Here is an 18,907-nt window from a genome sequence, read left to right on the forward strand (position 1 = left end):
AGCCTCGTCATCAGGATTTCCGGGATCCCAAAGTGACGTGCAGCCACGTGTGCAGTCAGGTGTCTGGACACTGAGTCTCTGCAGCCGGCCCCACGCCGCAGCGTGATCCTAATTACCAGGCCAGTGTGTTATCAGGTGCTCCATGGCTTCATGACGGCTGGGCGCATAGACACATAGAGCAGGGAGAGTGCCACAAACTACTTGGAAGTAAGATCGGACATCTTTCCCGACCGCAAGTCTAGTGGTGAAACACGTGAGTACTCACAATAGCCGTGCACGGCCAGAGATTATCTGCTATTAACATAGAGGCAATACTGGCCCTGGAAGACTATATGACTGTCAGGCATATGGGCAAGTGACTTAACCATTTGGTGTAAAACCAACGGAATTGGGTGAATTGTGATTTATGAGGCCACGTTTCAGAATCTACTGATGACGTCTTAAAAAAATACCTTGATGGGTTAAGGCTTCATGGTGTCACAATTATTATACCCACCAGAATATTAGGCAGACTTTAGGTGGTTGCTGGACTGTGTATTCAATCAGCAGGATATTTCACTATTGTGAAGAATGTTTATGATTATTGTATTGGTCTCTGCAATACATTAACATTATCACTGGTGCTGTTTTTTACTATTTTGCAGAGCTGTGTTTGCACAGTACTTTTATATATTCATCCAGTTATATATTGTTTTTAAGTTATTGTTTTATTTTTATTTTATGTTAAATTAAATGATGTTTATACAGGCTCTCTGAGGTCAGCGCTGCTCTTTTTTTCTCTAGTACTGTGTGTGCCTATAATAATAACTTCATAGAGTTTATACCATGAGAGGATTATTAGTGAACACTAGTGCTTATTAGTTGGTTTTCTATTTTTTGTCAATTTGTGTTAGTTATAAGCTGCTCTGTGATCACCATGGCAGGATTGAGATGTATCTCTGAGCGTATTGACAGGAGAAATAAATACTCAGCAACAATAGAAATTAATTCTGATGAGTCACCTTGTTTAGATGAGAATAAAGATATGCATAAATTATTTAATAAAATGGAATCCCTCTGCATGGCGGAAATGCGCCATTGGTTGGATAAATTAACACTACAAAAATATTTGGATAAGAATTTAATCCCTAGAGGGTTGAGAATCTTTAAAACCTCCTCATTTAATAATGACAAGGGTTTTTTGGATTCATGGAATAATGTATTGGATGACTGTTCAAGAAATTTAATGAGACTTTTAATTAACTATAGGGCAGAAAAAGTGAGAGAAATACAGGGAGAAAAAGAACTCATACAGGGGGAGCTCAAAAATTATGAAAAGCTCCAAGGTTTTAATGAAAGAAATCTCAAAATTAACCATAGGATAGAAGATTTTGAGAAAAGTCTTATTATGAAGAAAGATGAGAAGATGACTAGGGACAAAGAAGATTATGCTAAAGATCAGGTACGCACATAAAATAAAAAGTTGAGAGACAGACTACCAAGAACACCAATAATTAGGAAAAGGCCTACCCATTTTGGTGCTCAGTATAGAGGTAGAATGGACTCAAGTCCTAGGAGATCTCAACCTTATCGCCATGTGAGATATGACTACTATAATCATGGTCATGGAGGTTATAGGAAAGGAATGCTGAGAAGTGAAGATGACTTGCGAGCACAAGTCACAGTCAAGAATAGATTTAGTCACCTTTTGGATGCCAATGACTTAGTTACACCTGTAAGAGAAATGAGGCATACAGTTAATAGACCAAATCATCACCATTTTTTAGGGAAGGAGAGGCCCTCCAATCACCGCAAGTCTCCACCTCAAACAAAAAAGAGAGAGACAGGAAATAAAACTGACGGGAAAAAGAATAAGAGAAGAGTTAGAAGAAAGAGAGGTATACGAGGAGGAAAACGAATTCATAAATCCCAACAAAAATCTAAAATGGAAGTGAAGGGCATTTTAAATTTGACGGATAGGGTTCTTTCTAGGGAGGAGCTGTCTCTCCTTGACAAAGGTTTTAAATTTGCCCCTTCAGTTCAACCAAATTTATTTGACCTCTTCGTGGATCTTAATAAATATGTCAGGGCTCTGAGCCGCAAAAGATATTTTGCTTTAAAAAAAATATGCAGAAAATAGGAACAGGTGGTTCTCCGATTGTTTTGGACTCCACCGATCAGGTACCTCTTGATATTTTAGAGTCATTAAGAAGAGAAAATGGAGGGAGTCCTGAGAAAAATGAGCTGATTATTGATGTGAAGAGAAGGGGCAAATTATTTAAGAATCCCTCAGAATTCTACCCTTTGCAATATCAGTGGCCGTTTGTAGTGTTTTTATGCCTCTACAATGGAAGATTTTAAGAATCTGTGTAAAAAAACTGAACGGAAAAAAAGGGAGAATAAAATGAGGGACAACTTGTTGAGGAGAGAGAGAGCGGCTCTAAAGAAACTAATATCGGAGAATGATCTAATTATAAAGCAGGCAGACAAGGGAGGGGGGATTGTACTGCAGAACAGGCAAGATTATATCAATGAAGCGAATAGACAGCTTAATAACAAATTACTTTTATAAGAACCTATCGAGTGATCCAACTTTGGACTTTTAAAAAGAATTAAAGGATCTTTCAGATTTGGCTTGAGAACAACGAGTGATATTAAAAGACACGTGGCAATTTTTATGGGTTACGCACCCAGTTATTCCAATACATTACCATCTGCCAAAGATCCACAAATGCATGTCCGCACCTCCAGGTCGACTGATCATTTCAGGGGTAGGGTCAATGATGACCAATTTATCATACTTTGTAGATTCATATCTACAAGACCCTGTAGGTAAATTACGATCATATACGAGGGATACTATGCATTTTTTACATAAGATGACAGATATAGAGTGGAAAGATTCGTACAAATTGATAACCTGTGATTTAGAATCCCTCTATATGAATATCCCACATGATCAGGGGATATTGGCTGTGGAATTTTTCATACGACAGGACCCGTCAATTTCTGATCCATTAGCGAATTTATTTTGTTGGCAATTATTTAGCAACACAATTATTTTCGGTTTGATTCATGGTTTTATTTACAGACACATGGCACAGCAATGGGAACCAGGTTCGCCCCGAGTTTCGCCAACCTATACATGGGACGTTTTGAGGAGCGTTATATTTGGGGGGTGACTTTGAGGTGAACCTGTTTCTCTATGGGAGGTTTATAGATGATTCGTTATTTATTTGGGACGGTGATGCACTTTCAATATCACATTTTATTAATCACTTGAACACAAATGATTTTGTTTTGAAATTCACGAGCACTTGGAGTGACACAACAATTAATTATCTTGATATCACTATTTTAATAGAAGATCGGAAAATATGCACTTCCACATTCACTAAAGATGTAGATTGCAATAAATATTTGAACTATAAAAGTTGCCACAATAAGTGTTGGAAACAAAATATCCCAAAGGGACAGTTTCTGCATCTTCGCACAAACTGTTCAGATTTTGATAGGTTCTTGGAACATATGTATATATACACACATATGTATGGTAAGGTTATACATGGGAGATATTTTCTGGCCTATATGTATTAAAACCCCAGGAAAATGTCAGTGATTGCAAAACAGGTTTTATAGACATTTGGGCTTTAGTAAAAGCTGGTTAAGTGTTCCTGGGTTATGGAAGGAGAGTGAGGACAGGCTCCATCCATTAGGCCCGATTCGGGTCATCAGCCTGAGAACAGGCTAATTAGTACTTACACCTGTAAGAGGCTGATAAAGGTGTGTCAGGGTTTTTACTCAGTGTCTCACTACCTGGAAACAGGCAGCAGGTTTGTTAAGAGACACTGTGATTCACTGACCATACTAAATAAACAAAAAAGAAAAAGCGCGGTGTTGGAATCTAATGTTTGAGTGTCAATTGGAAAGTGTAATGAAATAGTATGGCTGATAATTGTATTATTATGTAATGAATCTTAAGTATATGCTGGTAGGCGAAAACTTTAGGCTGGGTGTTCGGGACCAAAGGCTGGGTTTTACAGGACCAGCAGACTTCATGGTCAGGTAAGTGATCAATCCTGCCTAAAGTTACTGCATTATGGTGTACCTGTCACTCTGACAATACGTTCCTCTCCTGAGGTGGTGAGAGAAGTGGAGGCGAAGCAAGCCAAGTTTACAATTAATCTGGTTACGGATGCGTAATCCAACCACCTGCCCACAGTTATTGCCTACCTGGTTTAACATTCAGTACGTTATGTGCACACCCTGCCTACAGTTTTTGCCCTTGGGAGCTGCGACCCACCCCTGTATAGCAGTTCTGGAATCCTGTCCATTTTGGCAATATATCATCTGGGGCTTATTCGCCCTGAACATCCAGCCCCAAGTTTTTGCCCACCATTTGTTTAAAAGATTGCAATATAGCTATATATAACTTTTTGGGACATTCACAGCACCAGGATACTTCACTTCATGACCAGACTATTCCCAATTAAGGACTTTGGTCCCGAACACCCAGCCTAAAGTTTTCGCCTACCAGCATATACTTAAGATTCATTACATAATAATACAATTATCAGCCATACTATTTCATTACACTTTCCAATTGACACTCAAACATTAGATTCCAACACCGCAGAGCGCTTTTTCTTTTTTATTTATTTGTTGAAGAAATTTTTGGGATATTTCCTGAAAGAGCAGCTAGTGGTGAAATATCTTGTCTTCCCCCTATGAGCGCCGATGGCTATTATCTGTTTTGATTTCCCTTTAATATCTACTAACTGGAATATGCAGCATGTGGACCTAATTACTTACTTACTACTCCATCTCTGGGTGAATTTCTGAGTGACTGGCATAGCTTATTATGAATATTAACTTTAATTTATAGGGCGCCACATGTTGTCCACAATGCCATACAAAGAAATCCAAACTACATAAATAATGCAAAAAATACAAAGAATAACCAAAATATAGAAAATCAACATAGAAGGCAGAGGGGTAGGATGGAGAGACTCTCTAAGGCTTGAGAAGCAACTAATTATAGGTCAAACAAGGAGGACTAGTTAAGATACAGCAATAAGTGAGTCTACACCCACAAAGTGGACAGGATCAGAGTCAATGGAGGGAAGAATGGAGACAGGGCAACAGATGCGCTCTGGTGACGGGGATAGTGCTAGGAAGGTAAAGTCCCTAATCTATTAGAGTGCGCAATTTAAAAATTGTCTCGATTTCAGCAATTTAGGACTAAGATTTAAAACGGCAATTTTTTTTTTACAAAACCAAGCTGGTTTAAATATTTTATACACTTTGCAAATCTTGCTCAGTTTTACAGCTGGGCCAAAGTCTCTCCCAAGTCTTTCTATGAATTCAGTTCTTGGAATCATGCAGTATGTCTTTTCCTGTAGTCATGAAGGTAGATGCTGATAGACAGATATGACTGATCTTTCCACCTTATGTTCTGAAAATATATTTAAACTTTTTAATTAATGCTACTAGTTCCATATTCTTCAAATTATCAGATACAGTAAACTCTCCCTCTTTGGTTTGAACCAACATGTTTTACACTGCGAACTATGGATATTTGACACTATTTCCTTTTGCAGATATAAAGGGATGTGTTTGGCACACATTATGCACACATCAGCCTTGATTGTTAAAAAAGGATTTACCTAAAAATGTCATAAAACATGCTGACAAAAGAGTATTTATGTAAATAAAAGTGGAAATTTGGAGGAATTCACAAAATAACATCCTGCACATTACTACTACTACTACTACTACTACTACTACTACTACTACTACTACTACTACTACTACTACTACTACTATTATTATTATTATTTTAGTTTTTTATTAGCATTATTATATTTTATTCTTTAATGTGATGGCATATTGCAGTACATTGAGACAACACAAATTATTTACAATGATACAAAATAGAAGCAACCAAATGTATCTTTATAGTAAGGAAGTTTGCATTTTTATGAGCTTCCTCACTGAGTGACCTATTCATTAAAGTGGATGGGCCTATTACACATGCAAGAACACTATTTTACACATCTTTTATGTAACAACCCATTCATTATTAGGGGCATGATTTGGCAACCACATATTCATTAAGCGCTGTAAACTGAACGTTTCCGGAGTTTGATTGGGGGAACTGTACTTGGGGCCTGATTTAGAGATGAATGCTAATGCGTTCGCAGCTGCGTTTTCGCATGCAACATAGCAGCGAAAATATGCTAATGTCTGCAAAGATCACCCAAGTATAAGGATGCCAACCTCTGCCTTTTTACCTGCGTGCGACGATGCATACCTGCATAAATATTGTTAAAATCGCCACACAACGGTGGCCATCTTGGCCTTGCGGCAGGTCTGACCTGCCGCAGCCTGGGGAGTTCTTCAGACTCTCAGAGCTGCATATGCACTCGCAGTGGCTAATTTATGCACATCCATGTAATGGCGTTTAAATTGACAGGCATGCCCGTGTTTCTCAGACCACCCCCGTCACCACCCCTAAACACTGACAACCTGTCACTCACTCTGCAATGGATTCCTATGTGCATCCGTGATTGCAGTGCGATCTCTGCGCACATACAGTGCGGCTTATACCCATGACAAACAATCGCTCGATTGCATGAGTAATCGCCTTTGAGTCCATCTCTGAATCAGGCCCTTAGTTCCTGGAGCCCCGCTCTTTCCTATTGGAAGGAGCTCTGAAGTGTGAAGAGAACCATTCTGATCCATCTACCTCCTCCAGCGCTTTGTGTGCATGTAGGGGGCTATCGGAATTTGATCATGAATATGCCCCTGGGAGACATGTAACAATGTCCCATGTAAATTGCAGAGCCTGTGTGTCAACAGGTCAACATCATTTACTTAATAAATAAGAAATTACTATTGTTATATGGAAAAATGGTAAAAAATATTGTCTGCTTCTAATTATTTTGTTTTATATAATATTAAAAAAAGCATGCAAGAAGTTCATATCACACATAGTATTTGTAATCTACCAAATACCTTCTGTTAGGTCAGCAGTTCATTACTGCCACAAAACAGTGGTCAAAGTATTTAGTAGATTACAAATACTTTTAAAACACAGTATACTGATTTATAATATCAGATTGTTCTTCTGTACTCAGATAACCAGCTTAATATGCATAAGGTATGAATAACAATCTTTATTGGGTGTAATATACAATATCAACATATTATTATTGAACTGAATTACCAGCATTGAATCAATCAACACCCAATATAAAACAGATGCTGCTAATGTACAACAACAAATAAACACAGTTTGTCAATTTGTTTTTTAATCACTTTATTCACCTTTTTATACACTTACCATAGTTTTTAAATATTTCACTGACTAAGCTTACATATTTTAATTGTATTTAATAAAGGTTACATTTTATTAATTATTGCGCCAAACAGGACAACACTTGTTTTCTTCCACAGCGTTTTAGGACTTACGGTTGTCAAAAGGCTGCATCCCCTTTAAATATACACAAGAATTTGTGGTGAACACTAAGGGGCCAAATCTAATTGTTATAATACTAACAGTGTTGGACTTGTGCAAGGATCCATTATTCCACTTTTCCCCTTTCCCATTTTGAACTAATATAAAATCAGACAGCTTCAAACAGTATTCGTTTTCCCATGGAATATAAATTTATGAGCACTAATCAGACAAACAATGTTGACATTTATGTAATACATATATATATGTCAATGTATCAGCATATTTCTTCATAACGTGTCTATCTGGAATGTCAAAATATCGACAGCGACATCCCGATGGTCGGTATCCCGACAAGGGTTGGGTAAGTTTCCTAACCCTCCCTTCTTTTAATGTCAAACATACAAGTCTTCAGATGTAATAGGTTGCAATGTGTAGACTTGCTGGGAATGTGCCTCAGTCTCACTGAATAAAAGCGGTGAGATAGCTGATAATGCAGCTGCAGATGTGTTCTCCTCGTACACCGATGATATATAAACCATTCAATTTCTAGCTAGTCCTATCTATCATGACTAATTTTAAGGACAGTCAGGGCATGTTGGCACTCCACAAGTACCACGTACAGTACCTTGTACTGCACCTTTAGGGAAAAAATATTAAAGACAGTGGTGTCACTATGGAGGTGCAGGGGGTGCGCGTAACACTTAGGTGTTACCCTCGAATAGGCGACGCCAAAATGCCGTCACTCTTAAGTGACAGGAGTCGGGTGCTGTAATGTGACATTCTCCTGCAGCACACAGTTCCTGTAACAAAGGAGGAGCCGACAGTGCAGGCACTAGTCTCCGGGGGCAGCCCAGCATCTCCAGAGATGCAGGGCACATCCCCAGAGTGTTGCGATTGGGATTTCCAGTGAGACCACTCCCCCCTTAATGTTAGACCCCACTCCCTTTTCAGGCGCACACGGCTTTGCCACGTAGGGAGATTATAATGTGTGCACCAGGTGTTATTAGACCTGGTGATGTCTCTAATTAAAGACCAAACGCACACACCATTGAAAATTTATTTTATTAAAAAACTTTCACACATCCCTCATTCACTGCTTTAGGGTAGGGTAAGTCCTCTACGTTCCAAAGGATGCATCTAAGGTACTTTGCAGGTTGTTGACTCTAAAGTGCCTAAAAGTCATGATTTCAGTGACTTAAAAGTCACCAAAAATGAACAGGCTATTATATTTCCCCCCATGGTGTATGTGACTAATCACTTACAAATAGAGTTATATTTTTAGGTATAACTTAAAGCAAAGTTTATTTTCCAACAATTTGATGTAATCAAACCACTCAAAACTGTTAGATTTTATTCTGCAGTGTTTCACTGCAGAATATATCCATAAACATACAGTATATCCATAAACATCGTATGGGAAAGTATAAAATTTACATTTATGATTAAATACTTGTGATATATATTTTAAGATTTAGTCCATATATGGCTTGAGCAGAATGTAAGTTTATTTAGTACAGAATGTGTACAAATTGCATTTCTCATATTTTATATTTATCTTGCATTATGATACTGTTATTGCTTTTCAAATTATTTCTGACATATAGGTAGCAGAAATAAGGTCTGTAACTACAATCATGTTGAAACAGGTAGAATTTGAAGTAACTGCAAAAAAAAGCATACTGTTCTGCATGTGACATTCAAACAAAGCACAATATGTATAATCAGACATCCATCTGGGTAAAACGCATTAAAAAGCAATCTCGGCGGATGTATGCTATGAGATGCAGGTGACATAAATTGTATAAGCACTGAACAAAGTAATACTGTACAATGAGGTTTGTGCAAGAAGAATGTGAAGCTTTAAAATGGTATCTCACTATTTCCTACCTTCTATTTTCAGTGACAGAGCATTTATCTTGTGAGTTTAGCAGGGGAATTATTACACTTTGGCTGAGATTATGTCTAAGAAAGAGGTTTTGCACATTTTTTTTATGTCTTTGAAATAATTTGCACTAAAGTCATGGACCAAAGTAATTTTCAAGAAAATTGCTCATCTCAAAGGAATAATGAAGACCAATAAATTGTATTTAGAGCTGCTAAAATGGCAGGTTATTGTTTCACTAGAGAAAAGGCATTTAGAAAGATTCTAGGCTATGAGCTTTCTGCAAAGTTCATGTCTCAGAAGGGAAATAATTTCAATAGAAGTAGACTGTTCACATATGATATTGGGCTTAGTAAGTCTCAACATCTTTCTAATTGCATTACTTAAAAATTAAAATGAATTCATACATACTGTTATTTAACCTCGGCTGTACTTGAGCGTAGGGCAGAATAATATAACCAGCCTTTATAAATATTTTGCTTACCTTCTGGTAACCTGGATAATGTTCTATCAAAACTTAGACGAGGCTGAAAACTAAGAGCAGGTTTTTTTAAAGTTGCAGTCATTTACAAGGCAAAGCCAGTTCGGCTGCAATGACTGCAACTTTAAAAAAACGATCGAGATCAGTCTGCATCCCGCACCTCCGGCAGACTCGATCTCTATTACATCCCGCCCTAGAAGTTTAAAGTGCAATGGCTCAGCAAAACATGGAATGAGGCACAAATTACAATCCTGCGCAGGTCGTCTAGAGAAACTCAAATAAAAATAACCACTATTGTATATAAGTGAGCACTAAAATTTGATATAGTTTCTGCATAATTCACATAGGCTCATTAGATGCAATTCATTTTACTATGGTACACTTTAAAGTATAAAAATCCTGGTTTAAGATCTGCAAAGCAGATGAATTGTCAACTGGATTTCCTGATATGCTGAACTCTGTTGAAGGTGTATTTTAACATATGTGGTTCCATGATCTAAGTATTTGGTTGGGCTTATTAATTGTTAAAACTGATAAACATCTTCCAGTTAACTAGGGATGTGCGTCGGACCATTTATGCTGGATATGGATTTGGTTTTGGCTTTGATTCGTCATCCGGCTTTGGATTTGGATTTGCCAAACCTTCCGTGACTGGCTTTGGATTTTTTACAAAAATTTTCAAAAAAGCTAAAATCACATAATTTGGGCTTTTTCTTGTTCCTAGAGTATTATTAACCTCAATAACAATAACTTCCAGTCATTTACAGTCAATTTAAACTACCTCACAGCTTATAATATTGTTTTCATCATTATTTGCCAAAAGTTGCAGTGGGCTGACTGGTTACTAAGCGACAGAGCAGCGGCACAGACACCAAAGTTTAAAGCACATCTATGAAACATTGCCACACAGCAGTGGCAGAAATGAAAGGTAGTGCAAGATGGAATTGTCCTTGGGCCCTCCCACCCACCCTTATGTTGGATATTAAAAAGGATATGCACCCTTTAACAAACCAAGCACTTCAGTGACAGGGACTGCCACTTTTGTGGCTTAAGTGCTTGGTTTGTTTGGGCCCCCACAAAACAACGTACCAATCAGCTTAAGGCAACAGTTCTACAGTGGCAAGATGTCATTGTTATTGCCATCCTCACCCTCATCAGTGTGTACATCATCCTCAGACAATATTAATTTATCCCTGCTGGAATCCGCTATTACAGAACATTCTGTACTGTGATGTAATTGCCGGGAAAGTTCTTCCTCATGGAATTTCAAGTTAATTCTGATGAACATCATCTTTTCCACATTTCGAGGAAGTAGCCTCCTAAGCCGTTCGCTCACAAGGTTCCCAGCTGTGATTAAACTCTCTCTGAGTACACCCTGGAGGGTGGGCAGCTTAAGTAATGTAAAGCCAGTTCATACAAGGGCCTCCAAATTCTAGTACTTGAAGGGACTCTGTGACATGTCTATTTTTATGGTGTCATGAAAATAATCTTTCACCATTCTTTGGATGGTGATCGTATCAGATGTAGTTACGGTAGAGGTGTCACTAATGTTGGGCAATTCTTTTAGACCCGACCAGATGTCAAAATGTTGGGTTAACTTATCTGCATCACCACTGGGTCTTTTGGGAAAGCTGATTATTTTTTTCTGGCTGCTGATGAGAAATTGAAGGAGATGTAGTAGTGCTTGTGACACTTGCCAACTTGCTCACCAGTAGCTCTTTGCATCTTTTAAGATCTGGGTCAGTTGGAAAGAAACACACAGCATATGACTTAAACCTAGGACCAAGCACAGTTGCTAAAATGTAGTGATCAGATTTCAAGATCATGGCCAAACGTGGATCCTGGCGAAGCGAATAAAGGACTTGATCTACAAGTCCAGCATACTTTGCGGAATCGATTTGTTTAATCTCCTCCTTCAATTTCTCCAGCTGATTTTCCAAAAGCCTAATTAAGAGAATCACCTTACTCAAGCTAGCAGTGTCAGCACTCACTTCACATGTGGCTACTTCAAATGGTTTGAGCACCTTGCACAAGACAGAAAGTACTCTCCACTGTGTTGGACTAAGGTACATTGCCCCTCCTCTGCCAATGTCATGGCTTGTTGTATAGCTATGGATTGCTTTTTGCTGTTCCTCCATCCGTTGAAGCATATAAAGGGTGGAGTTCCACGTTGTTACCACCTCTTGCTTCAGTTCATGGCAGGGAAAATTAAACTGTTCTTGCGGGTGCTGCAATCTCCTGCATGCTGTTGCTGAATGCCAAAAATGTCCCAAATTTTTTCGGGCCACAGACAGCATCTCCTGCACGCCCCTGTCATTTTTTTAAAAAACCCTGAACCACTAAGAAGATTGTGTGAGCAAAACATGGGATGTGTTGAAATTCACCCAGCTGCAATGCTTTCACAATATTTGTGGCGTTACCAGAAATTACAAATCCTGAGGAGAGTCCAAGTGGGGTAAGTCATGTTTCTATGAGTTTTTCTAAGAGGTTGTCAGCGGAATGCCTTTTATTGAATCCAGTGATACACAGAGTAGCCTGCCTCAGAATGAGCTGGCGATGTTTATTAGATACTGCTTCTGCTGCTGCTGAAGGTGATTCACCCACCCAGTTGGCTGTAAGTCATGTAATCTTTAGTTTGCCCACTACCGCTTGTCCACATATGTGTGGTTAAGTAGACAGTTGTTACAATGGCATTTTGTAGGGCAATAATTAGGTGCTTTTTAACATCCTTTTACAGCCAGGAAATGGCTTTTTGGGTAAAATGAAACCAAGATGGAATTTGGTACCGGGGACACAAGACCTCAATTAACTTTGTAAAATGCACTGTATTAATTGCGGGTATTGGATGCAGATCTAATAACAGCATAGCAGCACAGGCCTAGTGCTCAAGGATTCTTCTGTGGAGTTCTGGAAAGGGGATGAGTCACCTAGAAAATTTAATGCTGGACTACCTCTGATTATTAGTGAGGATATTGTGGATGAGGGTGTTCGAGGTGGAGATTGCAGATGCTTGGATCTAGCAGAGAGATGGGAGCTGGCTGATGCTGGACTGCTTGTTGTTATTTTTTAAGCAGCAGTTTCTGATGTTATAAAATACTTGTCATGCAGATGACATAATAGCGTGGAGGTTCCTAGGTGCTTAATGTCCCTACCACTACTTACTGTGGTTCCACAATGGCTACAAATGGCTTGACAAATGTTGTCAGGATTTGGGTAAAAATAATTCCAGACATAAGAGGTGGATTTGTTGGTCTTCTGCCCAGGCATGACAATGGCCTTCTTTTTATCATGGCCAAGAGCTGCTTCCACCGGTGCCTGACTTACACAAACAACATCCTCAACCTCAATATCCTTATTAGTAGCAGTGTCAGCTACAGAAATATCCCCCTCATCCTCTTGCAATTCCTTGTTGACAGCCTCAATTTCTCTGTCATCGGCAATACTTATGCTGCTCATCCCCACAAATACAGAGGGAGCAGAAACTGTGGAAGGCGGCTCCTCTGAAAGGTCAGGCTCACACACAGCACTCATGGACACACTTAGACTCTCCTCAGGGATTTCTGACATTTGTGTTTCTGAACACAGTTTGATCTACTGTATTAGTGGTTTTCAGTTTTTTTACACTTCTTAAAGGTCTTTCATTGTCATCATGAGAGGCAGAAGATGCCTCACTGACAGGTGCAGAACCACCACTAAGAAATAAAGGCCAAGGCCTGAGCCTTTCCTTGCCACTGCATGTGGTGAATGGTATATTGCCAATTTTCTGTTTTTATGCACTAACCTTTAGAGGTTTTTGTGTTTACCTGTGTGAAATCTCAATTTTTTTTAATTTCAGATACCCTAATTTGTTAAAGCCTCTACGCCCTTGTGCATCAGCTTTAGATGATAGTGGATGACTAGTATCGTCATCATGACTGGTTCCAGCAGCTGCACTGATTTTTCTTGCTGCTTCTGCTTCACACTCAGTTGGTTGTTGTGATCTTATTGATGAAAATTGAAAACACACTGCGGGCTACGGCCCAATTATTCATGGTGCTTACACACACTGAGGGCTACTGCCCAATTATTCATGGTGCTTACACACACAAAGCTACTGCCCAATTATTCACTGTGCTTACACACACTAAGGGCTTCTGCTCAATTATTCACGGTGCTTAAACAAACTGATGGCTACTGCCCAATTATTCACGGTGCTTACACACACACTGAGGGCTACTGCCCAAGAAGTCATGGTGCTTTTATACACAGAGGGCTAAGGTCCAAGGAGTCACAGTGCTTGTATACACAGAAGGCTAAGGTCCAATAAGTCATGGTGCTTTTATACACAGTGGAGTACAGCACCAAATTTTTTTTTTTTTAACTTTTAACTTTCTTGAAAGTTTTGTTTACATATTTAAACTTTTTCTTTTTTACACACACAGCCACTTCTGAGTTTCGACACTTTAATTAGGAGAGTATAGCGCAGCATACCTCAGCGTGCAGTGTGCTCCCTTACACAGTCACTTTGCCAGCACAGCCACTTGTGAGTCCCTGTTTTACTATCAGCAGAGCAGTGCAGAGTGTGGGAGTGAAATGGCCCCGAGTCCCGGTCTCAGCACCTTATGTGGAGGCGAACTCTCATGAGAATCTGACGTCAGGAGGATGACGTTCGGCCTCGCAATGGGATCCGAGTCAGGCAGGAACACACGTGCCACGGCCTGGGTGGACTCTGATCCCCGCTGTTCGGAGTGGGTCAGTTTCCACAGAATCCGATCCGCTCATCCCTACAGTTAACTAGTTGCATAGGTATGTGTTAAATAGGTTTAAAAGGAAGCATTAGTCAGAGCTTGTGGAACCTGAGTTAAATCCATTCCAGGCACACTGCATCACATGGGAGGTGGAACTCTGGAAGAAATCTGATGACCAGATAGACTGTAGTGCAGACCTTACACCTGTATCTTTAGGGTGCTAAAGCCGCTTTAAGTTCAAATGGAGAAAACTGACTATTATCTCATGACGTCATGTGGCCTAGCTGATTTAAGATGTGGATCTTGATACCAGAGAGACCACTGTCCTCATTTAAATTTTTACATCACTAAGGCCAGTATTTGAGGACTTGGATAAGGAATTGATCCCTGGTGAATCACCCATGAAAATGGGACTCTGAAGCATTAGCTGTCTTAACTAGTAATGAAACCATGTCCAACTTGATAACATAATAAACAAGACATGTTTGATCCTCTCTGATATTCATTATAAACCTGAGAATGAATAGCATTGGGAAACATATATACCAACCTAAAGATCCATAGGATAGAAAAGTTCTCTGAAGATTTATTTTGACTCCTGGTTTTTACCATCAGAATTATATCCTGGCAGCCCCATTTGCTACAGTAATGAAAAAATATTCTCAGGCTTAAAAAAACATTTATCTGGTAGTATTGAGATCTCACTATGAAAGTTGGATACTACATACATGTGAGCTAACATCAGATGATTCTGGAAGGGCTAACAATTCATTTTGAGTGAAACTATAACATGGCATGGTATATAGCTTTCAACATTGTAATAATTGATACTGGAGCTCATGTGTTTAATATGGGGCAATGTTAAAGGGAAAGGGTGTATATTGGATGTGTCTACCAAAAGACTGGAATCCTGTACTGAATGAAGACAGGAGTAGGAGATTATGAATCATTTTAGTTTTTTTTTATTTTTATAAACCCATCTCCTCCTAGAGATGAATTTCAATATCACCATTCTGAAGATATGAACATTTAAATGTTTGGAAACAGTCATAATCACAATATACTGTACCCCATGGGATACTGGATCTTCCTCAATAACTCCTTTCTACATTAATTCCCTGAGCCACAGATGTTTAGGCTGACAGAGCCTTTGGAACTCTTGAATTCATCAACATATTTCCAATGAGTATTCTTCTGAGTTCTAAGTGGTATCTGGATGAAATTATCCTTTTGATCTACCGTGCATTAATTTATAAGTCAATTCGGTGATTGTACAACGATTACACCAGCTCAGCCAAAGAAAGCATTTTGCACCACAGTTAAACTCATGCCCTGGCTGTCAATTTAAAAAAGCTGGTAGCTGCCTCCCCAATAAACTCAATAGCCAGTCTGACTTTTTGCAAGGAATCCAAAAACATTTTTATTGAGATTACTTTGTCTAGATAATCTTTAATATCCTGTAGCCACTAGTTCATATCTCTGGTGAAATTATAATTACAGTGCCACAACATTCCACTTATCTTGCATATGGTTGCAACTATGAAAGTTAATGGTTCATTTTTGTTTTCCCTAGCCACTCGGTCAGGCCCCCAAGGTCTTGAAATATCTTTGTCTAGGAACAAAGGGCCCGATTCAGACCCACACTCTAAGGATACATTCGCACGCAGCCTGCTGATGTTTGCATTGTGAGCATGCTTTGCAGTGTGCATGCGCAAACTAGTCCATGCGATCAGGAAGCCTTCACTCGCAGCGCATAGCCACCTCTCTAGAATGAGTGACAGGACGAGCCATTTGTGGGTGGTGACAGGGGTTGGTCGCTGGAAACAGGGAAGTGGTGGTGCGAACGCAGGCGCAGGAGCTTCTTAACGTCATTTCAGAGGCGTGCATAATTAAGATGCAGCGTCATAGTACACGTCACTTGGTGACGCAGTGCTTGCAGTAGGGTATGGTGTGCCACAAGTGCTGCGAACGCTTCCGATGGTACACGATGTTAGGGATGGTTGCATACACATCCTGGAGATGATGTGTATAAGTGGGCGTCTTAAGGCAAGCTGAGGGGCATCCGCATACACACCGCGATCACACGCCAAGACATAATGGGCGTACTATTGGCTTGCTGTGCGATCGCATAATTTGCATACTTTGGCTGCGTGAGAACGCATCTAGCAAGCCGGTCTGAATCGGGCCCGAAGTCTTCTGCATAGAATATAACTTTGCATGTTCCATTGGCATCAGCTCTACACTGTTTATTTCTCTGACTGAGATATCTTGTGTCAGGGATTTCTTATTTGTATCATCTGGAAGGTGATAAATAATAGGTTCCAAGATGTGCAAAAAAATTACAAAGAAAAGCAGCTTGTGAATACGACAGATTTCACCTCTCTCTCCAATGAGCATATAAAACAAAGTTGTGTAAACACTGTGGCGCTAATTAGTGTTACAAATACAGAGACCAAAACTTTTATAAAGCAAGTAAAGCTATGTGAGCAAGGATGTAGCAACCAGTGTTGTCCATTTGAACTCAAGGGGTACACAATAAGGTTTCCGGGACTTTGTGGGGTGACCACTTTTAGCCATCTTGGTGGACGTTGGTGAGATGTTTTGACATCTGGAAGCAAGTTGTCATTTAAAGCCCATCAGGCGGGGTTTGATATGCTTTGTAAATTCTTTTAAATGTGAGTGCATAGTAGAAATACTGTACATTTAAACTTGTTTAGGAGATGTTTTGCACTATGTGTCTCCATTTCTCTTGCATATTACATGTCATTGAGATGAAAGGAGAAAGAAAAAAAAATGTGATTTGGAACAAATAAAGTTGAAGTTATTTGAAGAGAAAGAAGGACTATTGCAACAACTAATTTAGAGTAAGACATCCCAATAATTTGGGAGTGGTCTATGTTGGACAATTGGTTTATAACGGGATTGGTCTTTCTATTTGTAACACTGATTAGTCCCATAGTGTTTACACGATATGCAGTCAGGATGCTGACAGTCGAAATGCCAACTGATGGCTTCCCGACTGTCATATCCTGGCAAGGTACTAATGATAGGTGTCAAAATCCTGATGCCTATCATTAGCCCTACGTTGCAAGAGTGACGCCAGGCATACCGAACAAAGGTAAGCCAGGCAGCAGCGGACAGCCACGGGGGGGGGAGGGTTAGGGGTTCCTGAGGGGGACTTAGGATTAGGCACCCACCCAGGAGGGTTAGGCTAGGGGAAGGGGGGGTTAGGCACCCCTGGGGGGAGGTTAGGTTTAGGCACCCCTGGGGAGGGTTAGGTTTAGGGTGTGGGGAGGGGGGGTTAAGTTTAGGGCACCCCTGGGGGGAGGTTAGGGTTAGGCACTTGGGGGGAGGTTAGGGTTAGGCACCCCTAAGGGAGGGTTAGAGGGGGGTAAGGTTAGGGATAGATTAGATACTTACTCTATCGGGATCTGGTCCTTTCTAGCTTTCGTCGTCGGTATTACATCCGCCGGGCTGACGTCCGGCGGGATATAATACCGATTCCATTTACACAACTTTGCTTTATATGATCATCTGGAAGGTGCACAATAAGAATTCTCAAATTGACGATAGGTGGCATCTTTAAAACTTGCATCTTCTTAAGGAAGGCTCTATACTCTTTATTCATGAATTGTGTTGAATAGTGTAAGGTAGATTAACACATTTTGCTTACAGATAGAGTATAAGGATGACCATTTTGTTACTTTCTGCACAGAGAGCACATTTTTTAGTTAACAGACGGTAAAGTACAAGAAAACCAAGAATGGGACAGTATATATGTCTAACACCCAACAACTAGTGAAAAACCCATGGACTCATCCTATCTTTTTGTATGCAACAGAGCCCATTTTCTTTGGGCAAAGCCCCACAATAATTTGCTGCCCTCCGATCTTACTTTTTAAGCTTTTGGATCTCATGGCAAGTGATAATTTCAGAAACAATGGAAATTAACCCTGTGAAACAATACAGACAAAGAAAAGGAAAGGCATGGGGATACAAAAATATTACAGGAAACACAGGGCATAAATGCACTACAGATATGCCCTCATTCGTCTTTGCTGCAGTCACGCCAAACAGCCCCTCATGAGGTTAGATGAGCAAGGACACATCTATATATAACATGGAAATTTGATACCACAAATAGGATCAAGGTCTAGTAAACATTGAGGACATAAAAAGATTCAAAATACACAAAACAAGGCAAAATGCCAAAGCACTAAATAAAGTTGCCAAATCATGAGGTGGCTCTAGAGCAAGAATTGCTAACTTGTGGCTCCCCGGCTGTTGTGATACTACAAGTCCCAGCATGTACTGACAGTTTTGCTACCTGTGCTGGATTAAGGGGGCATGTCACCCAGGGCCCCCCTCTCTCAGGA

The sequence above is a fragment of the Taudactylus pleione genome, unplaced genomic scaffold, assembly GCF_031769625.1.
Source record: "Taudactylus pleione unplaced genomic scaffold, aTauple2 ptg000041l, whole genome shotgun sequence".
NCBI lineage: Eukaryota > Metazoa > Chordata > Amphibia > Anura > Myobatrachidae > Taudactylus > Taudactylus pleione.